This window comes from Drosophila guanche, unplaced genomic scaffold, assembly GCF_900245975.1.
Source record: "Drosophila guanche unplaced genomic scaffold, DGUA_6, whole genome shotgun sequence".
Lineage (NCBI taxonomy): Eukaryota > Metazoa > Arthropoda > Insecta > Diptera > Drosophilidae > Drosophila > Drosophila guanche.
This window is the reverse complement of record NW_022995744.1, coordinates 100,228-126,460: the sequence shown is the minus strand read 5'-3', so window position 1 is coordinate 126,460 and position 26,233 is coordinate 100,228.

Here is a 26,233-nt window from a genome sequence, read left to right as displayed (position 1 = left end):
TCAACTGAAAACGAACAAGCAAATTTCACATTCAAGCCACAGCCGCATAAAACAGCCTGCACATGCGATCCCCAAGGGAAACATCTTGAATGGGAACTTTTACTTCGCTTCGCTTCGGTATCCCCCTCATTGCAGCAGTGCAGTACACAAACTTTGTCATTTGTCTGGCAGGATGAAAAGTAGATGATAACGGCTCAGGGGTGGGGTCTGAATGCTGCGGAATTCTTGCGAGGATGAGGTCTCATGTCTTTATGGCACCGCAAGTTTTTACTGCACTTTGCGAGCTTGCCCAAATAACCCAAGCTTTAGACAGTTCTGTCGGTTTAGGTACGAAAGGGGTCCTAAGGGTCCTGAGTTCTAGCATTAGTACCATCAACAACGTTTGCAAATTAAAATGTTACTCTCGTCAACGAACTCTCAAACTTTGGTTTATTCGTTCGGTGCGATTTTCTCTGACGAGATGGGACGTTTGTGACACGTTTGCAAAAAGTAATCAGCCTTACAAATATAGCACATTCCTAACCCCCGATAAATATTTTTTTCGATTAGTATTTTCCATCAGATCATTGCTGAGAAAGTTTCAAAGGGATTTGCCCCATCTCTTTTTCATTTTGAAGACAATATTGAAAAAAGGGAATTTCGTAGGCTAATAAAATATTTGTTTGAGAAAATAATGGTAAAAAATTAGGAAAACATAATTTGGAGAAATGCTAAGTAAGGTATTGTTGACAAACAAACGGTACAAAAAAAAATGTTTTATTCTAAGGTAGGCCGATATACATATCATACATACTTACATACATTACCTAAGATTAACCTAACCTTACATATGTATTTAACATAATCTTTTATTCGAATTATACATTTAAAATTTCTTCTACATCTGTCATCTACATCTAAAAAATTTACCCAAAGACTTCCTTTTAGCTCGCCACCGAACGAGAAAGAATGACAACAATAGGCAAGCATAAGCAATTCGTTCCCTACGGAATTGCACTTTTAATTTTTCTCTGTGAGATTTTCGACCTTTGTGGGGCGGAAGAGGGCGGGGCGTCGATCCATCTGGATGCAAAATCCAGGATGAAATTATCTGGTTTGAGCCCATGGATATACAAATTAACTTTATGGCGTTTTTGGTCCGAGCTGCGGTATGCGTTGCGTTGGCTCCGGCGGCAGCGATCGGGTTCCCGTGGCCCGCTCTTGTAGCGGGGGACGGTGGTTGCGGTTGGCAACTGAGTCTTCTACCGAAGATTATGTTGAGAGGGTAATTGCCCTCTATTTCGTTGGCCCTTAAGGCTCAACAATATAATTATATCAATACACGTTTTACGACTCGTGTCGGAGTTTATATGAACGCTCCGTTCATTTATTCCAGGTTAAGATTTGATTTCGAATGAAGATTTGGATGTGGCTTTGGATCGGCCGCTCGGCAGGCGCGAGTGTTCTCTATTCTCGGCGGATGCGTATTTGTTCTAGTACGCTAGCGACCGCGGGTTAGTCTATTGTCTCGGCGGGCGACGTTGCCGTAGATGACGTAGCCGCGGGACCGTATCGGACTGGATAAGTTAGGGTGATATTTCACATTTCTTGTGCGCTAAGTTAGGGTGTCCCATGTTATTGCTTATGTGTTAACTACTCCCCCCTTAAATCATCTCCGTCCTCGGCGATACCTATCTCTCTGATGACCTTTTGCAACTTGATTGAGGAGTTCCTTCGACTCCAGCATTGATGCAACAGGATAAGGCCACAGAGCTTGAGGCTGACCGCAATGAACCAGGTCTTGGGTGACCCACCGGATGTCATGTCGCTTCTAAGTTCTTGGATGGCCCTTAGATTGTGCTCGTTCATCGATTGTAGTCGTGGTAGGCTTAGGATTTCACCGTGCCCCGTTATTGACAGCAAAGGCGAAGCTACGATTCCTGGAACTTTCCTCAATGCTTTGTTGAGGTTTAAGAACAGGGTGCTGTTGATCACGGTTCTGTCTTCGAACGTGATGAGGTGGGCCTCTCTTGTCGTCCTTAGGGGTCCATTGTCAACGCTGACCGTTGCTCGCTGCCCATTTATGATGATTATGCCATCGTCCACTACTACAGCATTGATGCAACAGGATGGTGGTGGCCAGGTGGCTGGGTTGCGTGCGTCATGAAGCAGAGCCGCCGGCGTGTACTTCGCGACATAAAGATAATTTTAACCTGGGAGTATTCTACTTAAATATGAAATGAAAAATTCTTATATTCTTACATACTCCCAACAAATAAGCTACTGGGACCTCTGTGAGCTGTTCGGTAAAAATAGATTTTAGGTCTTAGTGGGATATTCGCTTTGNTTCGCCGTAGAGGCTGGCTAGCTTCTTCTAGAATTATTTGGTTTCTGAAACAGTTGAGGGGCTTATCCGTGGTTTCCACTGTGTAAGACAGAGAGAGCGCGCTGTGCACCGTGGCAGCATCGGACTGAGGCTCTTCGTGTAGGTTATTAATGTTTTGTCTGGACAAGGCGTCGGCCACGAAGTTTTCCTTACCCGGCGTTATGTTCCTCTATAAAGGCTTTCCACCCTTTGATTTTGGCATTTGTGTTCCTATCGGCCACAGCAAATGTGAAGGGCTGGTGATCGGTAAAGATTCTTACTTCCTTGGTACCGTATAAGTATTTTTGTAACTTCTCTATAGCCCATACAATTGCCAACAATTCCCTTTCGTTTGTGGCGTAGTTTACTTCACAATCTTTTAGTGTTTGCGAGATCATTGTGATTGGCCTGCCGTTTTGGGACAGGACCGCCCCAATGCCGATTGCTGAGGCATCGGTAGTTAGATCAAAGGGTAGTTTGAAATCAGGGTACGTAAGGATGACGTCCTCTGACGCCAAAATGTTTCGCAGACGGTCGAATGCGTTGCGTTGCGTTTCACCGAACTGAATCGCAACTTTCTTGGACATGTGTTTGCTGACTGTGCCATTTTCTCCTTTGAGTAATGCGGTTAAGGGTCTCGCTATTGTCGCGAAATCTCTGACAAAGCTCCTGTAATAGCTGGCCAGCCCGAGGAAGGACCTGAGGCTGAACAGTGTTTTGGGTTCAGTGTATTCCCTTATTGCCCTTACTTTTTCTGGGTCGGTCTTGGCTCCTCCCCTGGTAACTATGAAGCCTAAGAACTCTACGTTTTCTTTAAAGAACTTTGTCTTTTCTGGGGCCACTCTCATGTTTGCATCGCAGAGGCGTTTTAGCACTGTGTCGATGTGTTTAACGTGATCATTTTCGTTTTCTGAAAAAATTATTACATCATCTACATAGACATAACATATTTTCCCAATTTGTTCTCGTAGAACATCGTCGATTGCCCTTTGGAAAATGCTCCCAGCATTCTTTAGTCCAAAGGGTAACCGGCAAAACTCGTATTTCCCTCCGTTAATTGAAAACGAAGTTTTTTCACGGTCTTTTTCCGCCATGTATATCTGGTGGTACCNCCGAAATTAGCATCCTGTTTCTGTGCCTCTGTGTTAATCAGTACTCAGTTAATCAGTCTATGATTCTACAAGCTGCTATTTTTTCGAAGCCCAACTCGTCGGGGGTACTTGCTACGACCTTTAATGCTGTTATCAGGAAGTCTAGGCTTCTGGCCATGTATCATTAAAGCGGACAACGGATTTTTTTATGTTCTATATCTGAATGTGGGAACAACTCCAACATTTTAACGGTATAAAAGGCGGTTATCCGCGCAGTTGTAGTAGAAGGGAGTAGGAAGAGTATTCCGTCAAACCTGCGGGAATGATACCTTAAATCTGTAAAACAAAAGTTTGAATTATTTTAGATTGTCCTTATGGACAATCTCCCCCACCCTCCCCCTAATTAGAACTGCCGTTCCAAGGTCCGCTTGTACCCGTTCTAGACTCATGTCGCCCCAATCGAACAAGGGATCAGAAAACAATAAGGAACCCATTTGGAAAAGTGGGTGAAGTTTCTGAGACAAGACGGAGCTCTACAATTTGGACAGCTATAACCGGAAAACACGGAATAGTTAAGACCAAGATTATGCTAACTTCAGATCGTTGTTGCTTACATGGATTGCTTCTACAGGCTTCTGGTTTATGACCGAATGTAGCGTCCTGTTGTATTCTACAGTGGCGCGCATGATTAGCTCGACGGTGTCCTCAATCTTTTGGTCGATTTTTATGCACCTTGCTATCTCTGCCAACGTGCTGTGAAATCTCTCTACTTGCCCGTTGGACCTACTATGTAAAGGGGGTGCATTTACGATGTCGATGCCATATTGGTTTTTAAGCAAAGAGGTAATTGTTTCGGAGTTGAAGGAAGGCTCATTGTCACAATATATGGTCTTGGTATTCGGGTAAAAATGTATCAATTGTATAATGGGGGCTCGTACCTATACTATAGCCCTGGAAGAGAGGGGCTGTATGATGGCAAACTTTGAGAACTTGTCGATGCAGGTCAAAAAAAGTTTCTTGTCTGTGGAGAATATATCAATGTGCAGCATTTCTCCGGCGTATGACGGAACAGGGGTGACCCCCAGCTCTTGTTTTTTTGGGTGTCTGTTATACTTTGCCTTGGTGCAGACTCTGCAGTTCATAACCACCTCGTTAGCAAGTTTGGTCATTTTCGGGAAATAGTAGTCACGAAGGACCTGCTTAACATTTTCTTGGGCTGCCCTATGGGCGCGATTGTGTTCGGCTGTAATTATTTCAGCCTGCTCGCTTGCATCTGTGATATCGTTCACGAAGTTTTTGCAATGCCAGAACTTGGTTGCGGGAAACTCCAGCACCAGAGCATGTTGGAGGGTAGCTAAAGTCGGAAGATCACAGTGGATTGCATTCACGACCTTGGAATTGACCACCTCCTTTACTGACTTAATTAGTGAGTCCTTATCGTTGAAGTGAATAATGTGGCGGGTTTTTCCGCCGAAAATTATGAAGTTTCGCCGTAGAGGCTGGCTAGCTTCTTCTAGAATTATTTGGTTTCTGAAACAGTTGAGGGGCTTATCCGTGGTTTCCACTGTGTAAGACAGAGAGAGCTCGCTGTGCACCGTGGCAGCATCGGACTGAGGCTCTTCGTGTAGGTTATTAATGTTTTGTCTGGACAAGGCGTCGGCCACGAAGTTTTCCTTACCCGGTTTGTAGAACACCTTAGCGTTATGTTCCTCTATAAAGGCTTTCCACCGTTTGATTTTGGCATTTGTGTTCCTATCGGACACAGCAAATGTTAAGGGCTGGTGATCGGTAAAGATTCTTACTTCCTTGGTACCGTATAAGTAATTTTGTAACTTCCCTATAGCCCATACAATTGCCAACAATTCCCTTTCGTTTGTGGCGTAGTTTACTTCACAATCTTTTAGTGTTCGCGAGATCATTGTGATTGGCCTGCCGTTTTGGGACAGGACCGCCCCAATGCCGCTTGCTGAGGCATCGGTAGTTAGATCAAAGGGTAGTTTGAAATCAGGGTACGTAAGGATGACGTCCTCTGACGCCAAAATGTTTCGCAGACGGTCGAATGCGTTGCGTTGCGTTTCACCGAACTGAATCGCAACTTTCTTGGACATGTGTTTGCTGACTGTGCCATTTTCTCCTTTGAGTAATGCGGTTAAGGGTCTCGCTATTGTCGCGAAATCTCTGACAAAGCTCCTGTAATAGCTGGCCAGCCCGAGAAAGGACCTGAGGCTGAACAGTGTTTTGGGTTCAGTGTATTCCCTTATTGCCCTTACTTTTTCTGGGTCGGTCTCGGCTCCTCCCCTGGTAACTATGAAGCCTAAGAACTCTACGCTTTCTTTAAAGAACTTTGTCTTTTCTGGGGCCACTCTCATGTTTGCATCGCAGAGGCGTTTAAGCGCTGTGTCGATGTGTTTAACGTGATCATTTTTGTTTTCGGAAAAAATTATTACATCATCTACATAGACATAACATATTTTCCCAATTTGTTCTCGTAGAACATCCTCGATTGGCCTTTGAAAAATGCCCTCAGCATTCTTTAGTCCAAAGGGTAACCGGGAAAACTCATATTTCCCTCAGTTAATTGAAAACGAAGTTTTTCACGGTCTTTTTCCGCCATGTATATCTGGTGGTACCCTGATTTTAGATCTAGGGTAGTAAAAAATCTTGCCTTTCCCAAGTTCGCTAAAATCATGGGTATGCTCGGCATAGGGTATCGATCGGCAATTGTTCGCTCGTTCAGTTTTCTGAAGTCGATTACCAGCCGCTTTTTCCTGTTGCCTTTGACGTCAGATTTCTTTTTGTCTACAACCCAAATTGGGCTGTTGTATGGCGACCTAGATGGCCTGATTATGCCGTCCTTCAGCAGTTCTTTGACTTCTTTGTTAACGAAGTCTGCTGCTCCCATAGGGTAGGGGTATAATTTGGAGTAGACTGGCTCGTCATTCTCAGTTCGGATGGTAGCGACGACTGAGGTGCTAAAGGGCAGCGCCTCGTTAGAGGTCGAAAAAACTTGGATTCTCTTCTGTATCATCTTTTTGAACTCGGATTTTACCGAGCCTGGGACCACCAGGTCATCGACTTTGGTGAAATTTACGTTGTCACAGTTATGGAACCTAAGTTGTTCAGTTACGTTTCCGTATCTGATTGTTCCGCTGCGCAGGTTCAATGCCGCTCCCGCTCGCGTTAGCAAATCGGAACCTATAATGGCATCGAACGTAGCTAGAGTGTCTAACAAAAAAAATGGGGCGTTTTGCCCGAAAATATTCATTAGGCACTTGTTTTTTATTTCACTGGAGCCATGTATCGAGCTCACGGTGAAGGGGGCGTCGACCGAAGTTACGTTTTTCAGCTCCTTTATGGGCTTTACGTAATTTTTAGCCGCACCAGTGTCGATTAAAATTTTTAGTGTTTTGCCAGCCAACTGTCGCTCGACGAACGGCAATTGGGAGCGCTCCCTAAAAAAATTCAACAGGTCGTTGCCGCTAGCCGAGTCACTTTCTTCGTCAATTTCCGCAACCGCGGCCTCGGCTAAGTTTGCATATTCTTGTTCCCCTTGGTTAGGGGCCTGCTGTATTATATTATTTATCCGTTGGCGTCTTTGCCCAGATATACGATCTGACGTGTTCCGCCTTTTCTGAGCTTCGCCCTGTGTGACGTCGCTCTGTGGTTTCCCCCAATTGGTCTGTTGCCTAAACCTAGACATCGATGGGTCAACTTCCATAGGCTGCACTTGGTTTTGTTGTGGGGCCTCTTTATCGTTTGGCTTTGGCCAAGGATCACCCTGTTGCTGCCTATTTTGATTACTTTTTCCCACAAAATGTATGTTCTTTTCCTGACCTCCACCTTGTCTGGCCTGGGCCCGATGACCCTGTCTATTGCCGTCGCCTGAATGGTTTTTATCCTCGATCACCTTTGCATACGTAGCGGCAAATGCGCTTCTCTCAATGCTATTTTCGGCCTCGCGAGCTAGAGCTAAGGCGGATGGCAAATCCTTGGGCTGTGCCGGGAGAACGAACAATTTTAGCGGCCTCTTGAGGCGCGCTATGAATGCGTGTAAAGCATCATTCCTAATTTCCTCGTTGAGAATGGTAGCTGCCTCCTCATTATGAGTCATGACCACTTTGTTAGTGACGAGCGTGAGCTTTCTCTCGACTTCGAGTATTATAAGGTAATCTAGCCAAAGTGGGACGGATTGGTAAAGGTTCACAACTGCATTATGAGCATCCCTACAAAACAGGGCATATGTGCAATCGAGTCTAGCTATGATTGCATCAAAATTGAGCACCGTGTTGTGCGATGTGAGCAATGCTCGAGCTGTTCCACAGATTTTATTTTTTATGATGGCCACAGCCTCGTGTGTGTCTGACTACCAGAGTAGTTTTTGAAAACTTCGTACGCATCTAGAGTAGATTGTCTCCAAGACACATATTCCTCATGATTCCCGTTGAAAGTTGGTACTGATTTTATGATATCTAGTTTCACTTCACATTTTATACTAGTGTCAATGGTCACTCTCTTATAAGTTTCCACCTGAGGGACACCTACAGTTAGAGCGCTCACACTATTTCTAACTTTTTCGAGTTCCCTGCTAAATTCTGCACTCAGTCGTCGTTCCTGTTCGACGAGGGCTGTGTTAATTGCGCCTTCTACTAACGCTTTTATCATGGCTGGGTCCATTTTAAATTGATTCTGCACTGTTCTGACTGGTGGCTGGTACAATAAGTCTAGGCTCGACCTTGTTTCTATAGTCCCAACTCATGAACGATCAGCGAAGGGGAGATAAAAATTCTCTCACAAGCTTTATTTTTTCCGAACAGNAGGGACACCTACAGTTAGAGCGCTCACACTATTTCTAACTTTTTCGAGTTCCCTGCTAAATTCTGCACTCAGTCGTCGTTCCTGTTCGACGAGGGCTGTGTTAATTGCGCCTTCTACTAACGCTTTTATCATGGCTGGGTCCATTTTAAATTGATTCTGCACTGTTCTGACTGGTGGCTGGTACAATAAGTCTAGGCTCGACCTTGTTTCTATAGTCCCAACTCATGAACGATCAGCGAAATTCCCTCACAAGCTTTATTTTTTCCGAACAGTCACTTACATGTTATTTTTCTTGGGGACGTGGATCCTAAATCCCGTTGGGCGCCAATTAACTTTATGTCGTTTTTGGTCCGAGCTGCGGTATGCGTTGCGTTGGCTCCGGCGGCAGCGATCGGGTTCCCGTGGCCCGCTCTTGTAGCGGGGGACGGTGGTTGCGGTTGGCAACTGAGTCTTCTACCGAAGATTATGTTGAGAGGGTAATTGCCCTCTATTTCGTTGGCCCTTAAGGCTCAACAATATAATTATATCAATACACGTTTTACGACTCGGGTCGGAGTTTATATGAACGCTCCGTTCATTTATTCGTCCAATTCTAAACTAAAGCTTACTTCTAAACCTACAACGAAACCTAGCCGGCGAGCCGTCCGCGCTCACAAGAGATAAGAGCCGCCTACGCATAAACAAGATCATGCGATCGCTGGCGACCCAATCAGATAACAGAGCCGCCCGCTGCAACGGCATCTACTGCATCGGCGCCCTCCGTATCGGACTGGATAAGTTAGGGCGGCACATGATATTTCACATTTCTTGTGCGCTAAGTTAGGGTGTCCCATGTTATTGCTTATGTGTTAACTTACATATGGATATACTTTAATCCTTGAGTTCAATGCATACGTAAACCAGATTTCGTTTCATATCCAAACTCATTGCCATAACCAAGCAGCGATTCTCCCTTGGAACAGAGTAAACAATAGATGTCCAGGAGCTGCATCATATAGCCACACACCCGGGCTCAAGGTACACCGAGAAAATTATGATTTAGACAACTTGCTCCTGCCCTCCCAGCAGAAATCACTAATATAAAGCCAAAAGTGTAGGCGCAAACTTTATAAACTACTTTCTGGGGAAGAATCAGCAGCAGCTGACCAGAGCAGAGAGGTACTACGTAAGCCCGACATTTTCGCAGGGTCTCATCTTGGGGATTCTTTCTGTCTCTCGCTTCTCTATCCGGAAGTCAGAGACAACTCAGCAACAGAAGAGCAGTGGCTAAAATATGCAACACCTGGCAAAAGTTTTTAATTATTTTAGAGGAGAAACTGTAAAAGAATGGCAAATTTGGCATTACAGGTGACACATCACGGCATGAGAGGCCAGGAAACGGAGGCTCGGAAATGCCGTTTCTGGCGAATTAGTTGACACGAATTAATGGGCTTTAGTCTCGGAGCGTCCAGGACAAAGAGTCAACTTTTTGACAGTGCTACAGTGCTATGTATCGGCAATGTTTTTTTACTGACTGGACAATTTGCACAGGATGCCTTTAATTGGCTTAATTTTGTCATCGATTTAATTAAATGCCCACACAATGATAATGTACTCCACCACTCCTTACTCATCGACCCAGCACCAACTTTCTCGACCATCAATATCAATCCCCCAAGCACCATTAAACGGAAGATGAAAATAAAGAGTGGGCCAGGGAGAAGGAGTGAGGGAGATCGACTAGGATGGGCGCCGGCTCAAGGCGAGAAGTTTGTTTGCAAAGAACTCTTGTGGTTTCCATTGCCTGTTGTTAAACAATTGATTTCTCAATAAATCGTTCAATGCACTGCACCTCTTCAAGGCAGAGGAGAGGCAAGGCTGAGTCAGAAGCCGGCCTTACGGGCTCGATTGATGAAGTGGGGAAAAAAAAGGACTGAAGAGAGGGCAGAATGTGGCAAGTAGGGTGTGTAGGATATGAATGCGGGAGCCATGGCAAGCTCCATAGAGCAAAAACAATTAATTACAAATTGCATGTTGACTTGCAAACAAAAAACGAGTAGAATATTTTCCATAGCTGGGATTAGTAGAACGTGGCAGGCAAATGCTGTCAACAACAGCTGATGTGAGAACAGTGGAAAAAGAAGAAGGATAAACGAATCTAGGGATATATGACGTAGGTCAAACGTAGATTAACGTACGACGTCTGACGTAGATTTAAATTAATTTAACTCGAAGAGTTGTTTCTCAAGTTTAGGCTCTATAGAACAACGCTTGTTTCAAAGACAAAGAAAACTTGATAAGCTCGACCTCGCACACTCAAGCGTTGTTTTAATTTTGCGACTAAATATTATCTAGAACTATCCTTAAAACAAATATTCCTTCAATCCAACTAAAATTATTTTCCAAAAACGCTTTTAACCACTGCTAGCTGAAGTAACGACACCTATCCAGCCACTGATACTGGTTTTACTAAAAGTCTAAATAAACTGCACTTGGATGACTAAGTGACAGAGACTGGCAGACAGGAAACCAAGTCAAGAAGGCATACAGAATAAAAGGGTAGAGCACCGACCCTCTATTTATCTTTCTCCTTCTCTCTTTCTGCCTAGACAATAAACAATTTCGAAACCTTTAAATGCCAATAATGTACACATATTTAGAAAAAGCTAAAGATCAAGGTTCTTGTTCACTCGGTAGCTCAGACCTGGAAACGACGTGAAAGGCAAATCAAACAGAAACTGAACCCGGAGCTGGAGCTGGAGCAGGTGCTGAACAAGAGAAGCAGCCAAAATGAAAACGAACTAAATGAAGAACGAGTGAAGAAGTTGAGTGGACGGGCATTAGAACGGGACACAATGCATCAATATATCACAAAAGTCCTTCAAACAGATTTCCTGGAGGGGGGTGTGGACCGTCTCATCAACTTAATTTAATCAGACACTCTGTGTACGAAAAATTCAGCAAATAGGATCAGTTTTGCAGTCTCACCACCCCAGCTACTATTGCACTTCACTGTTCCCATTTCACTCCCAGTCTACGACCATTCATCTATCTTTCCTATATGCCTACGCACGATTCCTTCTCTATGAGGGGAGGACGGCAGATGAAACAGGAGCATAGAAATGTAGAGGGGTGTTATGGTGGTAGCTCCGAAAGTATCCACTCGTCCATTGTTGCCTCCTCGGTTCAGCATTTGCTTGCTAATACCCCTGCCTCGCCGGGTGCAAGGAACCGAATGGGGGATTTGCGAATTCCGACGCGACTTAAACTCCTAATAATACAAACTATCGGGACAGTACGTACACATACTTATATGCTCTCGGTAAAGAACTTGTTAACTGATCCAGCTTAGCCGACTGCAGCACTGCTCAGCCGACTCGCAATGAATTTTGAATCAACAATGACAACCTTATAGTTGTCAATCTGAAAATTTGATCCCAGACAAACTAGAATATACATAGATATTCAGATCTGTAAATCTAGTTCTTGTTGGAGTACTTGGAGTCAACCCCAAAGCGCTTGTTGCTGTAATTTAATTAATTCTCAAATATAAATACAGGGAATACAAAATTCGTCACTAAGCATTTGTTGTTACTCTTGACTTCTCGGGTAGCAGCACTTGTCAAGCATTCCAGCAATTTTCCAATTGAAATCATTAAACAATTTGCATTCCACTTGAAAATTGCGTTAAAATAACAACAGTATACAGCCAGGGAACAGGCGTAACTGCAGGCTGGATAGGAGGCATGTCGTTTTGGGCCTTCAGCTAGCCAGTCAGTCGGCTTACTCAAACAAATATTTGATATGGGCTTTTGTTGCCTGGAAATCGAGCGACAATGTCTGGCTTTGAAGAAACAAACAATTAATTACGTGGATTGGATCTGGAAAACAGGGTCCAGGATCCAGGGTAAAGCTTTTATATAGAATTGGAACTTAATGAGGGTGGACGTGTGAGACGCTTCTTTGGCGTCACAACTTTTATACCCGGTACTCAGTAGTACATCTGTACCTTAGTGATTTATTTTTAATTTTACATTTTTTCTACATATGTTATCACTTCGCTACATCTACATGTTGACTTCTTGCACTAAGCAGAGCGTAGAATGAGAGAGAATGTGCAAAAAAATTTGGTGGACGGGGTGTGGGTAGCTACTGCAAATTAATTGCTTCATTCTGGCTATACTAATGATCCAATCGGATCCGAACTCGGTGCTGATCAAGATCTGCGTTACACATATGCCCTTTTCCCCACAAATACAATATACCCTATTAACTCTTCGAGTCCCGGGTATAAAGCTTTCCTGAATCGCTGTAGCGAATATTGGTCATCAAAGTGTGAGGAAGTTTGCATAGTTTACCTAAAAATTTTTAGATAACTATAGGTAATAAGGACAATATGATCCATCTATGTAATATACCACTGATTCGTATTGTCTGCACCTGCTGTACTATTCCACTGAAATTGCACTGAATCAGAAGGCAGCAAAGTAGCATTTTGTTGGTGTGAATACCAAATGAAAAGGTTCTCCTTCGATTCTAAATTGTGCTGAGTGCATCGAATTTCCAACGAGCACAAAGCTGCATCATCGACAACTCGACCAGCCTGCCTTGTCTGCAGTCAGACCCAAAAACAAACAAACAAAGTTTTTCCCAGGCGATTGATAATTTCTGTGGCTTGATAACACACTTGGTCAGACTCTTCAACTGCCCCAACTCCAACTACAGTTCCGGCCCTTAGTCTGAACAACCTCTCAACTCGTCCTGACCCACCCACTGATTTATTTACATTTGAATTTTTGAACAAGTTGCTGAAATTTACGCACAGAGCCGGAAAAACTATGTCCGTGTGCTGTATGGTAAGACTGGTATTCGTTTCAGGCTTGATCCTGACTGCTGGGTACTCCAGGCGTGGTTCTCAGTGGGAGGCCCAAAAATCAACAAAAAACCATCAATAAAGGTGGCGGATTGCTTTTGAAGCGGGATTTTGTATGCATTTAATTAAAATTCTCCAAAACTAACTCGAACGGTAAACACCATCAGATAGATGCAAAAGGACCGATAGAGAAAAATGTAGGACATGGAGCCCAAAAGCAGGCAGAGAATTTGTGCAAGTGCTTGCACAAACAATTTGTTTACATTTTTTACAGTTATACTCGTGAGGAATCGTATATACTATAATGAGTACGTCAAGTTAACCACAGACACACCGCAACAGACATTGCCAAATATATAACAGCAGCACAACAAGAGCGTTCTAGTCGATGACCTGTCATTCGGATACCCTTTATTTTACAGAGGCCACAAATTTTTGCTTAGCCGACTGCAGCACTGCTCAACCGAGTCGCCATGAACTTTGATCTATGTATATAAATGCATCTATACATAAAACAAACGAGAAGGGTCGTGTGAGACGCTTCTTACGCGTCACATCTTTTATACCCGGCACTCAGGACTACATCTAGATGTAGAAGTCATCGCCAACCACTAGATATCGTTCACATTACAGAACACGTAGTAAAAGCCTACTAAATAAAATGCATCAAACAAATTGGATCAGTTAATATTTTCCAATTTATGAGATATTTTAAACAGCAATAAAATTGGTACATTCTTGAACCGATAGGTTTCACAGCAAATTTTTCGAAAGTGGCGCCATCTATGAAAATTTCTTGTACGCAACTTTGATGGTCCAATGGTCTGCACATTCTGTTCAATAATGACCGATAGGTTTCACAGCGTTGAAAACCGAGTCTTGGTTAAAAGTCGGAAGAGTCATCGCCAGGGGGAGGGCAGAGGCAGGGGCCGAGTGAAGCAGAAGCAGAGTGTGAATGAGAGAATGTAAAAAGAGCAACAAAAGCTGCGGGACACGGTGGGTTTAGCCAATGGAAATTAATTTTTCCATTGTGGCTATAATAATGATCCGATCGGATTCCAATTTGACGATCTGATAGATATGGCCATTCCCTACGGAATGGCATTTTTAGTTTTCTTTTATCTTCAAAATTGTAGGTTTGGGAGGTTTTCGCCCTTTTGCGGGGGCTCATTTTTGAAATACACTTGTAACAGTGTGAGCATACAGAAGTCTGGACGCAAAATTAGGTGGCTCTAGCTCTTATAGTCTCTGAGAACTAGCCGACAAACAAGACGGGCAGACGGACAGACAGACATGGCTCAATCGATTCGGCTATTGATGCTGATCAAGGATATATATACTTTATGGGGTCGGAAACGTTTCCTTCTGTGCGGTACATATACCACAAATACCATATACCCTATTTACACTTCGAGTGCCGGGTATGAAAACTATAAGGTACACGTACACTGAGTGAGAACCGGGTATATACTTGTGAGTCGTAAGAAGCTTCTCACTAGTCCCTTTTCGTCTAAGTTTTGTTTAGAGTAAGCTATTTTTTTGCACATAGCTTAAGTATCTTACACTTGGTTGTAATGAACTTTATCATTCTAAAAAGCTGATAAATGCATCTTTAAAGTGTACCCAAACACTTTGTAGCTTTAGTTTACTACTGGGAAATATTAAGCATTGAAAAGAAAAAATTATGAGTTTTGTGCGGTATTGCTCAAAACTTTTGACTTTGAAAACTCAGAAAAAGTCGAAAAAATTGTATCCATCGTACTTCATTTTTTATACCCGGTACTCAAAGTGTAAATAGGATATATTGTATTTGTGCGAATAACGGTTGTATGTAACGCACAGAAGGAAGCGTTTCCGACCCCATAAAGTATATGTATTCTTGATCAGCATCAATAGCCGAGTCGATAAAGCCATGTCTGTCTATCCGCCTGTCCGTCTGTCCGTCCGTCTGCTGTTATTGAAATTTCCAATATTTTGTTCGGGTGTGTTTTTAGCTTTGTACGAAGAAAAGTACGTGTGGTCAGTGAAACATTACTTCTGTTTAGCACACCATTTCACCAAGGTTTAAGTTACATATGTTTAACCAATTAATTTACAATTTTGCCAGTTTACGGAAAACAGTAAATTTTGCAGATGCTTATTAGTTCACTTATGGAGCGATGCTGGAGGTCTGGAACAACAATCGGAAAGCAGACGCAATAATATGTGGTAGTTTAAAAAATATAGACGAAAACTGTATTTGTACTGTGTAACTGTTTTTTGTACTTAGTAACTGAAGACGACACTCTTGATATTTCAAAGAAAATTATCGAATTCATTGGATTACTATTCAAGTACTAAGCGAAATGCAATCGCATGCCAATCAAATTATATTTAACTAATCAATTATTCCATCAATCAATCAAATACATTTTTTTTAATTACAAAATGTTTTAAAGGATCTTTTATCATGATTAATCTTTTAAATTCATTTTTCTATAATAAATGCGACGTAAATGGGTTTCAGTTAGTATTCAACTTCAGTCGAACTAACATTTGTGCAAATTTGTAGAAGTCTAGCTTTATTTTTAGCATTAAAGCCAAACAGTTTGTCTTTTTACCCATATTGCAGGGGTCAAATTCGCATTTCCCATATTCCGTTTTGTCTCCGCACACTTCGTTGTCATCTGTGCTGATATTCTTCTGACATTTTCCCTGCTCCTCATGGACTGTGTGATTGACTCAAATTGCCCTACTCTGTCCCGGATTGGAAAAAAAAATATTTTTGGTGCGCAATAGGAAATATGTATGTGCGAAAGATATGAGCACTTTCTAGATTTATATATGTATGTATAATATACATTAAGTGTACGTTCTGCCAAACAATGAGATGTGCAAGTAAGAAATGCTCCATGTGAGTCTGTGACTTTACTATATTCATATATTATAGGCATATATTAGTTATTAATGCGTACGTGAAGCGCATATTAAAAATGGGGCAGCTCTGCTTGGCTTAGATTTCTACCCACAAGTGTCTTGGGTGGGTAAGAGGGTTTTTCGTGTCAGATTTATGTGAATTTGCTGCAAAGAATCCATAATACTGGACCCAGTCTACTCCAAAAACGAGAAGGAACGTGTGAGACGCTTCGTACGCGTCATACTATTATACCCGGTACTCAGTCAATATATTTGTACCTTATTGTTTTTTTCATTAATGAAGCAATCGAACTAGGCAGTACTCAAAGACCATAAGAGGTAGGGCAACCAAGTTTGGTTCAGACTTCTGTCAGCTTTGACAGCTTCTGACAGCTCACACTGTTAAAAGTCTATTTCAAAATTTCAACCTGAGCCTTCCGCCACTAGTAACCAGTACCAGTGTACCAGTAACAAAATTTCGAAGGAATCGGTACTTGAGCAAATTGGGCTTCGGAGATCAGAACGGAGAGAGAACACGTCAGAGTTTTTTTTTTGTATTGATTTTATTTTGTGGAATGCGAGGTTTACATGTACACGTTTTGTATGAGTAAAGTTGCTTACTTAGGATCTTAGGTATGTTTAATTAGTACTAAGTATAATTTCGGTAGGAAAAAGTGATATATTTATTGATGTGATGTAGATGTAGATGACAGACAAAAGATACAAAAAAAAAAATGTAAAATCACACTAAGGGTACACACATACATACATATGAACATATAAATTGGTATAAAAGTTAAGACGTGTACGAAGTGTCTCACAAAATTCCTACTCGTTAAAAATTTAAATTATTCACTTAATGCCCTGGAAGTGCCACATACATCGCGAGGTTTTGCAATTGGATAGGAACAGTTATTTATACAGGATGCGGTTGGACAAAACAAAGATAAGAATGGTTAGTAGGCTGGCCTTTCAGGGCTTAAAAGTAACCGTTTGCTTTCATATGACAGAAAAAGCCGAAAGAGGAACATACTGAAACTTTGATTGATGATTTCAATTTGAGAGAAAGTTTTGTTCACTTGTTTTCAGCTTCACATTGATAGATGAGTTTAAGATTACTTCCAAATTAAAAACATGAAAAACAAAAACAACTTTAGATTTCTTTTCTGAAAACTACACTAAAACGAATAGGGACGGTTGTGAGACGCTTCGTACCCATCACACCTTTAACACGTCACAGTCTGTTTAGACGGACATATTTATTTATATGTATGTACATAAATATGCATGTAACCTTAGTGATACATACATTTGTACCTATTTAAAATCGTGATTTTTTAAAATTTTAAATTTCAAATTTTTTCTACATCTGTAATTTACATCTACATCACTTCTCACGCCAACAAAGTGGGGAATGAGAGAATGAGCAAAAATAAACCATCCTTCCGGAAGGGTGGAGGCTAGGAACTGCAAAATAAATTCTGGCTATAAAAACTATGATCTGATGGATATGGCTATTCTCTACGTAATTACGTTTTGAAATACACTTGTATCAGTATAATAACACACATGTAAGTCTTCATACTAAATTTACTGACTAGCTCTTATAGTCTCTGATATCCAGCCAGACAGACTCGTCTGTCCTTATATCGGTCCCTCTCTTTAACACACAAAAATTAGTTATTAAATGTTGGAAAGAGTTAAAAAGGAAGAAATGGAAGAAGAATGGAAAATTAAAGCTCAGCAGACCCAGTTATGAGGTCGCCACACTTTTGATTATATCAGGAAAAAAGGGATTTTGCCAATGTATATCTAAAAATACCAAGCTCCCAAAAAATGCGAAAACTCCAAAATTTTTTTGCTACGCCTTAATAAAGTGACCAAGTGGGTGTTGGACAAAGGTCGATGGTTGGGTCTGGGTCTGGTTCGGGTTTAAGGTTTTACGTGCGGTATAGAGTATGGGATGGGAGGGTCAGAGAAATATAGTCCAGCGCAAAGTTTATTAAAACTCTGGAATTAAATGAATTAGTGAGCCATGTAGCACCCAAAAAGAAAAGTAGCTTAACCCGTTCTCAGCTTTCTTCATATTTTCCATCCTATTTTTTTGCAGCCTCCGTACTTCCTCATCTTTCTCTATCTCTGCTTGGTTCGGCTTGAAAAACAATTTTCGTAAGCAAAAGTGTAATTAGAGTAGAAATGAACTTTAGAGACTGGTCTCTGTCTTTGAGAAAGTATGAAGAGGGTGTAGAGGAACTGCGGCGTGGGATGCTAAAAAAATTAAATGAAATCCGTGTAAAGGCCACGTTTTGAGTGCCTCGGGAGGGAAAAAATACATACGAAATCAGTTGCGAACGTCGGAACTCGAAGAGTAAATGTGTATTGTAATTGATTTTTTTTTTTGTTTTCTCTCTCTTTATATTTACAATCTGTTTGTTTAAACAATAAGTAAATTGTATAATTAATATTCAATTAACGGAAATAGCAGTTTTCCAATGAGCCCTGCTATTATATATAATATCTTTTCAGTTTGTTGAGTTTATCTATCGGGGATATTGAGAACGTGGTATCTTTTCAGTCTTCTTACTGTTAAGCTATTGTCTAATAGACTTAAGGCTAAATTAATTTCGTGGTTGTGGAGTCTGTCGATGTATTTCTTACTAGTTTTCTTTATTTCTTCTTTAATGGTTGGAATATTAAGATCTTTGTGGATATTTGCATTAGATACGTAAAACGGAGCATTGACAATGTGTCGCAAAGTTTTTGATTGGTAACGCTGAAGTATCTCAATATTTGAGTTGATAGCAGTTCCCAAAAGCTGTATAGCGTAGGTCCGAACAGGCTTCAGTATGGATTTGTAGAGGCGAATTTTGTTTTCCAAAGTGGTTTCTGATTTTCGACTTATCAACCAGGACATTTTTAGTGTTTTAAGTCTAAGTTGTTGACATTTTGCTTTAATGTGGTTTTTCCATGTTAATCTGCTGTCGAGATGCAAGCCGAGATACTTCACACAGCTACTTTGTGGAATTGGTGAGCCGTTAAGTGTAACATTTGGGCAGTTACCTGGTCTTAATGAAAACGTTATTTGTTTTTTACCAGTCTTCAACTAGGCTTAGCTCTCTGCAAGAGTTCGGAAGCTTCATTTATAGATGTGCTTGTGGCTAAAACTGCTATATCATCAGCATATGTTGCAACAGTGCAGTTGTTTGTAACTGGCATGTCGGCCGTATATAGGGTGTAGAGAATTGGTCCCAATACGCTTCCATGTGGGACGCCTGCGTTGATGAGAAGTAGTGATGAAGTATTTCTTCTTTATCTTGTACAACAAACCTTTCTGCCAGACTCGATCGAACGCTTGTTAAACATCAAGAAATGCAGCAGTGCAGTATTTTTTGTTTTCAAATGCCGAAACTATATCATTAATAACCCTGTGATATTGCTCAGGTTTTCATTGCTGAATCCGAATTGGTATTCAGGAATGATGGAAAGCTCGTCCAAAATTGGCAACATTCTCTTCAATAGTATTTTTTCAAACACTTTCGAGAATATTGTGAACAGACTAATGGGACGGTATGATGTCAATTCCGTTTCTATTTTGTTTGGCTTTAAGATCATAATGATCTCTGCACAGACAAGACCACTTTCCAAGTCAATGGAAATGGCATCTGCATCAATTTCCATTGACTTGGAAAGTGATCTAGTCTGAGAATCGCGTTAAATACAAGAGTAAGAAACCGAATGCATTTTGGTGGTAAACTTTTTAGGGTGATGCCGTCTATTTTATCAGGGCCTGGTACTTTTTATTGTTCAAGCATTTGATTTCAACTGTCACAACTTCTTCATATTTGATGCTTTTAATAGGAAAGCTTTTTTTGCAGGGTACCTCAAGGAATTTTTCTACTTCAGGCTCTGTTATATAATTATTTACATCGTTTGGCTAAAACACAGAATACAGATGTTGAGCAAATGCTTCCGCTTGTTCATTATTAGACCTACACCAAGTTCCGTTGCTTTTGCGAATATTTATGTTTCTTTTAGCTGGTTTCTTTAGGTATTTAGTCGCCCTCCATAGGTTGTATTCATTGATGCTGGAATTAGGGTCTAAGTTTCTCAGATACGCAGCTAGAGATTCATTGCGTAAGTTCGACAGCAGTTGTCTAAGCTCAGATGCAGCCTTGTTGTATAATCTTTTGTCAGCAGGGTAGTGAGTTTCTTGCCAGCGTTTTTGCAGATTCCTTTTATTTTGTATTTTTTGTCGAAGTTCGGTTGAAAGGTTCAATTGGTTTGGTTGTTGATGATTAAGAGCATGATTCGTGTTTCTGTAGCTCGCATTATGAATTTTACTTGTGAAAAGCTCCACAGCATAGTCTATCTCCTCTCCTGTTTTTAACGGAATATCCAGGCTTATAGCTCAATCTAATCCCAATCTCAAATCTCCAATGGCTTTTAAATGCGTTACTGTCTGTAGAGGCTGTTATTACTTTATAGGGCTTTTCCAACATATGGGCTATTGTGCTGTAAGTTGCTATTATTGGAGAATGATCTGAGTTAAGGTCAAAGCTCTCCATTACTCGCATGTGTGATTGTGGGATTCCAGAGAATACTATGAAATCAATAAAATCTGGAATTTTTCGACTATCAGTTGGCCAGTATGTGGGCACGCCAGTTGACAAAGTCGTTATGTGATTGTTTCGTATGCATTTGTATAACTCCGATCCGTTCGGGTTAGTTAATCTGGATCCCCACCATGGATGTTTGGCATTGAAGTCGCCTCCCACGATAAACTTTGTTCCCAGTCCTTGGAAAAAGTTTTTAAAATCGAGTTCTTTTATTGTGAATCTTGTATTTGTGATCGAAAAAACTCAGAAGAACTCAGAAGAAAACGTTTCCGACCCTATAAAATATAAATATACATATATATATAAATATATATTCTTGATCAGTATCAAGAGTCGAGTCGATATAGCCATATCTGTCTGACCGTCTGTCCATCCGTCCGTCCGTCTTACAAATGTATTTCTAAATTTCGCCCCGCTTCCTTTAGCCCACATAAGGAGCGAAAATCTGCAGTGTGTTGAATATATGAGAAAAGAAAAAAGAGAAAGAATGAGAAAAGAAAAACGCAATTGCATACGATATTTCAGATTCCCGAAATAATATCTTGTCAGATCATTAGTATAGCCAGAATTAAGAAATTCATTTGCAGTGGCTTCCCTCCACCCCTTAAAGCTGAGTTTCTTATATTGCCTATTGTAGTCATTGCAGTGTGCAGCTCTGGGGGAGTGGAGAGCTGAAAGGACTAGTTAATGTGAGAAGTGAATTAGTGACAGACGTAGAAACAATTTTAAATTTTAATTAAAATGTGACGCGGTGGAAGCGCCTCGCACGTCTCTCCTCGTTCATAATATTTCTGGTCATAATTTATACCTTCTGGGATAATATGATAAGGACATGTTGAAAATATTTTCCTTTAAATAACCAAAACAAATACAGAAAATTCAAACATTTATCAAGTTAATATCAATGACTGCGATCAAGTTGTGCATAAACCAAGCAGTAGAAGCAATATACTACGGTAAGATGGCAAAAGTATAACGTTTTTCTGTACTAATTCTTTGCGATCCCCACATTTCTTTCACCAGCTCTTGATAAAGTTTATAAACCGAAATATGATATAAACACAAGCAAGCCAAATGCCTTACATACCAAGGTAAAAATGTAACTTGGGGTCTAAGTTTACATTTTTGCACAACACAATGACTGAAAGATATTGAAATTGGATTGCAAGCATGAATAAAATGAAATGTCCATATGCTGAACATCATTCCCATAAGTACCCAAGTATTTTTTAATAAAGATTGCAGGTCATTAATAGAAATAAGTTTTTGAAGAAGACGCTTTTCGAACTAGAAAACCATACAAGTTTAAAATGTTGTGCAAGAAAGGAGTTGTTTACAGACTCGATTGCTTTACTGAAGTTAGTGTGAATAATATCAAGTCTGCCAGATATCTGAGAAGCCTTTAATGATAAAGGAAGTGAATTCAAAAATAAGTGAATAGTTTAAGCAAGTTTCCACACAGTTAGCTGTAAGGACTAAAAATGAAGTTCGACTCCACCAGAGTGGAGTTGTTGAGAATGATTATTGATGGATGTGTAGCAATCTACGCGTACTGTTTACGAAGCTGTAAAACTGTTTAGGTAAGTGAAATAGGTATTTCTTATAGTATTGAGCATTGGGAGAAACTCGGAGAAACGGGTTCAGAAAACCTGATCCAATCCAACAGCAAACCAAAAAGTTGTCGTATGTTTATGCTCTTTCGATTATATGCTCCTTTCCACAACATTTCCAGCAACTAAAGCGTGATAAAAATTAGAAATGTACTCAGACCCAGGGAATTAATATGTGGGAAACTCTGTACACGTGCGCACAAAGTGGTTTCTATTGTCTGTCATGGGGATACGCAAACTTTCACAAATTAATATTTTCAAAGTTCATGGTTAAGGTTCTCTTTTCCTTTCCGAAATCTTTTTAAAATGCGTGTCTTCGGTGACTTTAAAACCCACCAAACGAAATTATCAGCCTTTCCAACCTTACGATCTGGTTTGAGTGTAATCATTTTTCATTGACGCAAAAGTTTTCTGCTCTTCAGTTTTATTTTTCAGCGCGGTTCATGGGGCCTCCATAAACCTAACAAAAAGGACAGCCAACAACAACGGCCTCAATTATAGACGTCTCGAGGGCCTAGTAACCCAAAAAATGACTGAATGGCAATGAAAGAAGCGGAAAGAATACACCTACAACTTTCTTCCCTCGATATACCAGTGACACGCTGCACTATTGGTAAAATTCACGTTTTTTTTGCATTAATCCAAAAAAATAGAACTAGAGCTCTACAAATTGGCTGAATGTCGTTAGAGTAAATTAGTATTTAGGAAAAAAAATTTTAGTTATTTGGACCCCGCCTACCTTCCGCCCCCATACGAACTGGATCCCTATTAGGTCGTATTTATTATAAAACAAAAATTTTCTAAAGATTAATTATGATACTAAAGTATATATTTGATTGACTGATTGAATGATTGTTTGGTGGAAAGTAATTTGATTGGAATCGGTCCAACGTAAATTGCATTTCGCTTACTTGTTTAAATAAATAATAAATTTGATCATTTTAGTTTGAATTGTAATAGTCTTCTTCATCTTTAGTTAGTCAGTTTTTGTCAATAATTATTAAACTACCACATTTTATTGCGTCTGCTTCACGATTGTTTTTGGTCCAGACCTCCTGCAGCGCTGCATAAGTAAACTCATAAGCATATGCAAAATTTACAATTTTCCGAAAGAGGCAATAACGTACAAAATGCATTACCACCACATGATTCTATAATAATTGGTTAATAACATGTAACTTGAACCTCTTTGCACTGCTGTGCAAAAGTAATATTCCACAGAAAACACGTGCAATTGTTAGTACCAAGCTAAAAAGACACACGAACAAAACATTGGACAATTAAATAACTACAAACAACCAAAAAATGTATTAGCAATGAATTGAAATATCGCGACCTAATATTTCCATATTTTTACTTTTATTTAAACTTTGAAATTGAGCTATAATTAAACCTGCAAGTGAGACGACTTTGATAGCGCGCAAAAAATGTATGGTACTCCGTAAAAATCTTTTAAAACCAGTTTTATTCTATCTTGATATTCAGGAATCAGAATATTTAAGTCGCATTCAAATAATTAAACCAAAAAAAATTACATTAATGCCAAGAATTCCAAGAATGCCAAGTCAGGAACTTTAGGGAATGGAATGCAATGAAAATGTTGATGGTTTGAAGGGGTTGCGCTTTATTTTTAAAATAATTAAATTATATATAATAATAATAATAATATTTTAAATAATAATTAAAGGTTTGTGACGACCTTCTACAATTCGTGTACAAGACAAGACACGTATATCACTGGAAATTTTGAAATTAATTGGGGCAGAGCGGTGATCGATAGACGAGTATTAAGTACCATATATAGAGGTCTTTGTGGCTTTGTAAAAGCTCGTTCAAATGATAAAACGGTATTTAATGGAATATTAAGGATTTGGACGGTTGGTCAAACAATTCTGGAATGAGAAATGTAAAAAAAAATAAACAAAGCTGCTGAACAGGGTGGGCTTCGAAACTGCAAATGAAATTCTTCACTATAACTATAATAATGATCCAATCTGGTCCCAATTCGGTGATCTGATAGATATGGGCATTCCTACGGCATTTTTATCTCTCTTTTTAACTTTTCTCTTATCTTCGACACAGCAGATGTTCTCCTTTTGTGTGGGCGGAAGAGGGCGGGGAGAAATTTTTAAATATACTTGGGTCAGAAACGTTTCCTTCTGTGCGTTCTTTTCGAGTACCGGGGGTGTAAAATATAACCTAGGACATCAATTTTTTCGTTAAAAATATCGCGCTAAAATTTTTGCATTTGAAATCCGTATATTTCACATACGGTGAACTAAACATCTATGAATGTATGTGTGTTGCTTTTGCTTTCATAGTCTCGGAGATCTAGGCGCTCAACAAGAAGGATGGATAGACGGACGGACAGACAGACAGACATAGCTACATATATCGACTCGTCTATTGATGCTGAACAAGAATATGTATGTATGTATGTATATTCTTGATCAGTATCAATAGCCTACTGTCCGTCTTGTTTTCGGCTAGTTCTCAGAGACTATAAAAGCTAGAGCCATCGAAGTCCTATGGACTCACATTCTAACAAAGACCCTATTAGCTTGATGAATTCATTAGCTTGAATTCATCAAATATATATACATATGTTCATATGTATGTACATAGATATGAAGTTAAGCAAAAGGGCACATTTGTGATACAAAGATAAACGAAATCAATTTTTCCAAAAAATTGAAAATATGTCATCTGACCATCCGTGCCCAGAAGGCTCTGATTGAAAACCCATAAACATGCACACACACACATACATTTCAACCTTACCACTGATTTTTCAACACTTGGCAGTATGGGCAGTGTAAGTAAGGGCTTCAAAATACATATGTACATATATAGCCGTCGAGCCGCGTTGATATATGTACATACATATGTATGTATATCATGTGTATGCATATGGGAGCGAAAAAAAAAATGTAAGTTGAAGGAGAATAAAGCGTACCCGCAAAAAGCGCGATGCGCAAATAGAGCGCTTCCTGAAATAATAATTCAAATACTGTGATAAAATTCGACTATAAACCCGCATGCTGTGCGGAGGAGTCCCATCCCCCTAGCCCAAACAAACTCCCATCTTTTTCAGTATATATATATATATATATATATATATATATTCAACCTAATATATGTACATATGTATGTATGCAGTCTCCCTCGGAACCAACCACCCCTCTTTGATGGTGCTATGTTGTGTCGGGCCCGATCGATGCGTACGTGCGCATATTTCATTCCCTAACGACCCCTTTTAACTGAGAAAATGTGTTTTCGTTACTTTTAGCATCTTTATCAAATAATAATATTACGCCGCACAAGCCCAAGCGTCTTCGGCGCTACCTTCCCTGCCCCATCCATCTCTTCTTTTTCAGTTTTAACGAAAAATACATTTATTTTTGTTTTCCCTCTTAAAATTTCAAATTTTTGCTTGGTGCAATGGTACAGCAAAGAAGGTACATATGTACATATGTATAGTAAGAATCGAATTTTTTCAGAGATTTTAAAAAAGTCGTATAGTTTTGGAAGTGTTTCATGTGAACGAAAACATTGGATAATGAACAAGGAAAGATTAAACCAAATAAATAAAAAAATAAAAGGGTATTTTATGGGTATGCTATTTTATGCTCGGTCAAGCAGAGGCTTCATGCACATTTCAGGTGAAACGAGAAGAGACGCGTGAGACGCTTTTTACGCGTCACAACTTTTATACCCGGCACTCAGTACTACATCTGCACCTTAGCGGTTATTTGTTAAATTTTCCTTTTTTTCTTCATCTGTCATCTACATCTACAACACTTCTCACACCAACACGCTCCTTTAGCTCGCCGCCCTTCCCTAGACCTACACGCTGCAGACTCGCGGCAGAGGCAGCGCCCGCACACAAAAAAAAAACACAAATATTCGTTGTGGGACGGGGTGGGTTAAAATCGTAAGAGGAATCAGCAGGGGGAAGGCAGAGGCAGGGGCCGAGTGAAGCAGAGTGTAAATGAGAGAATGTAAAAAGA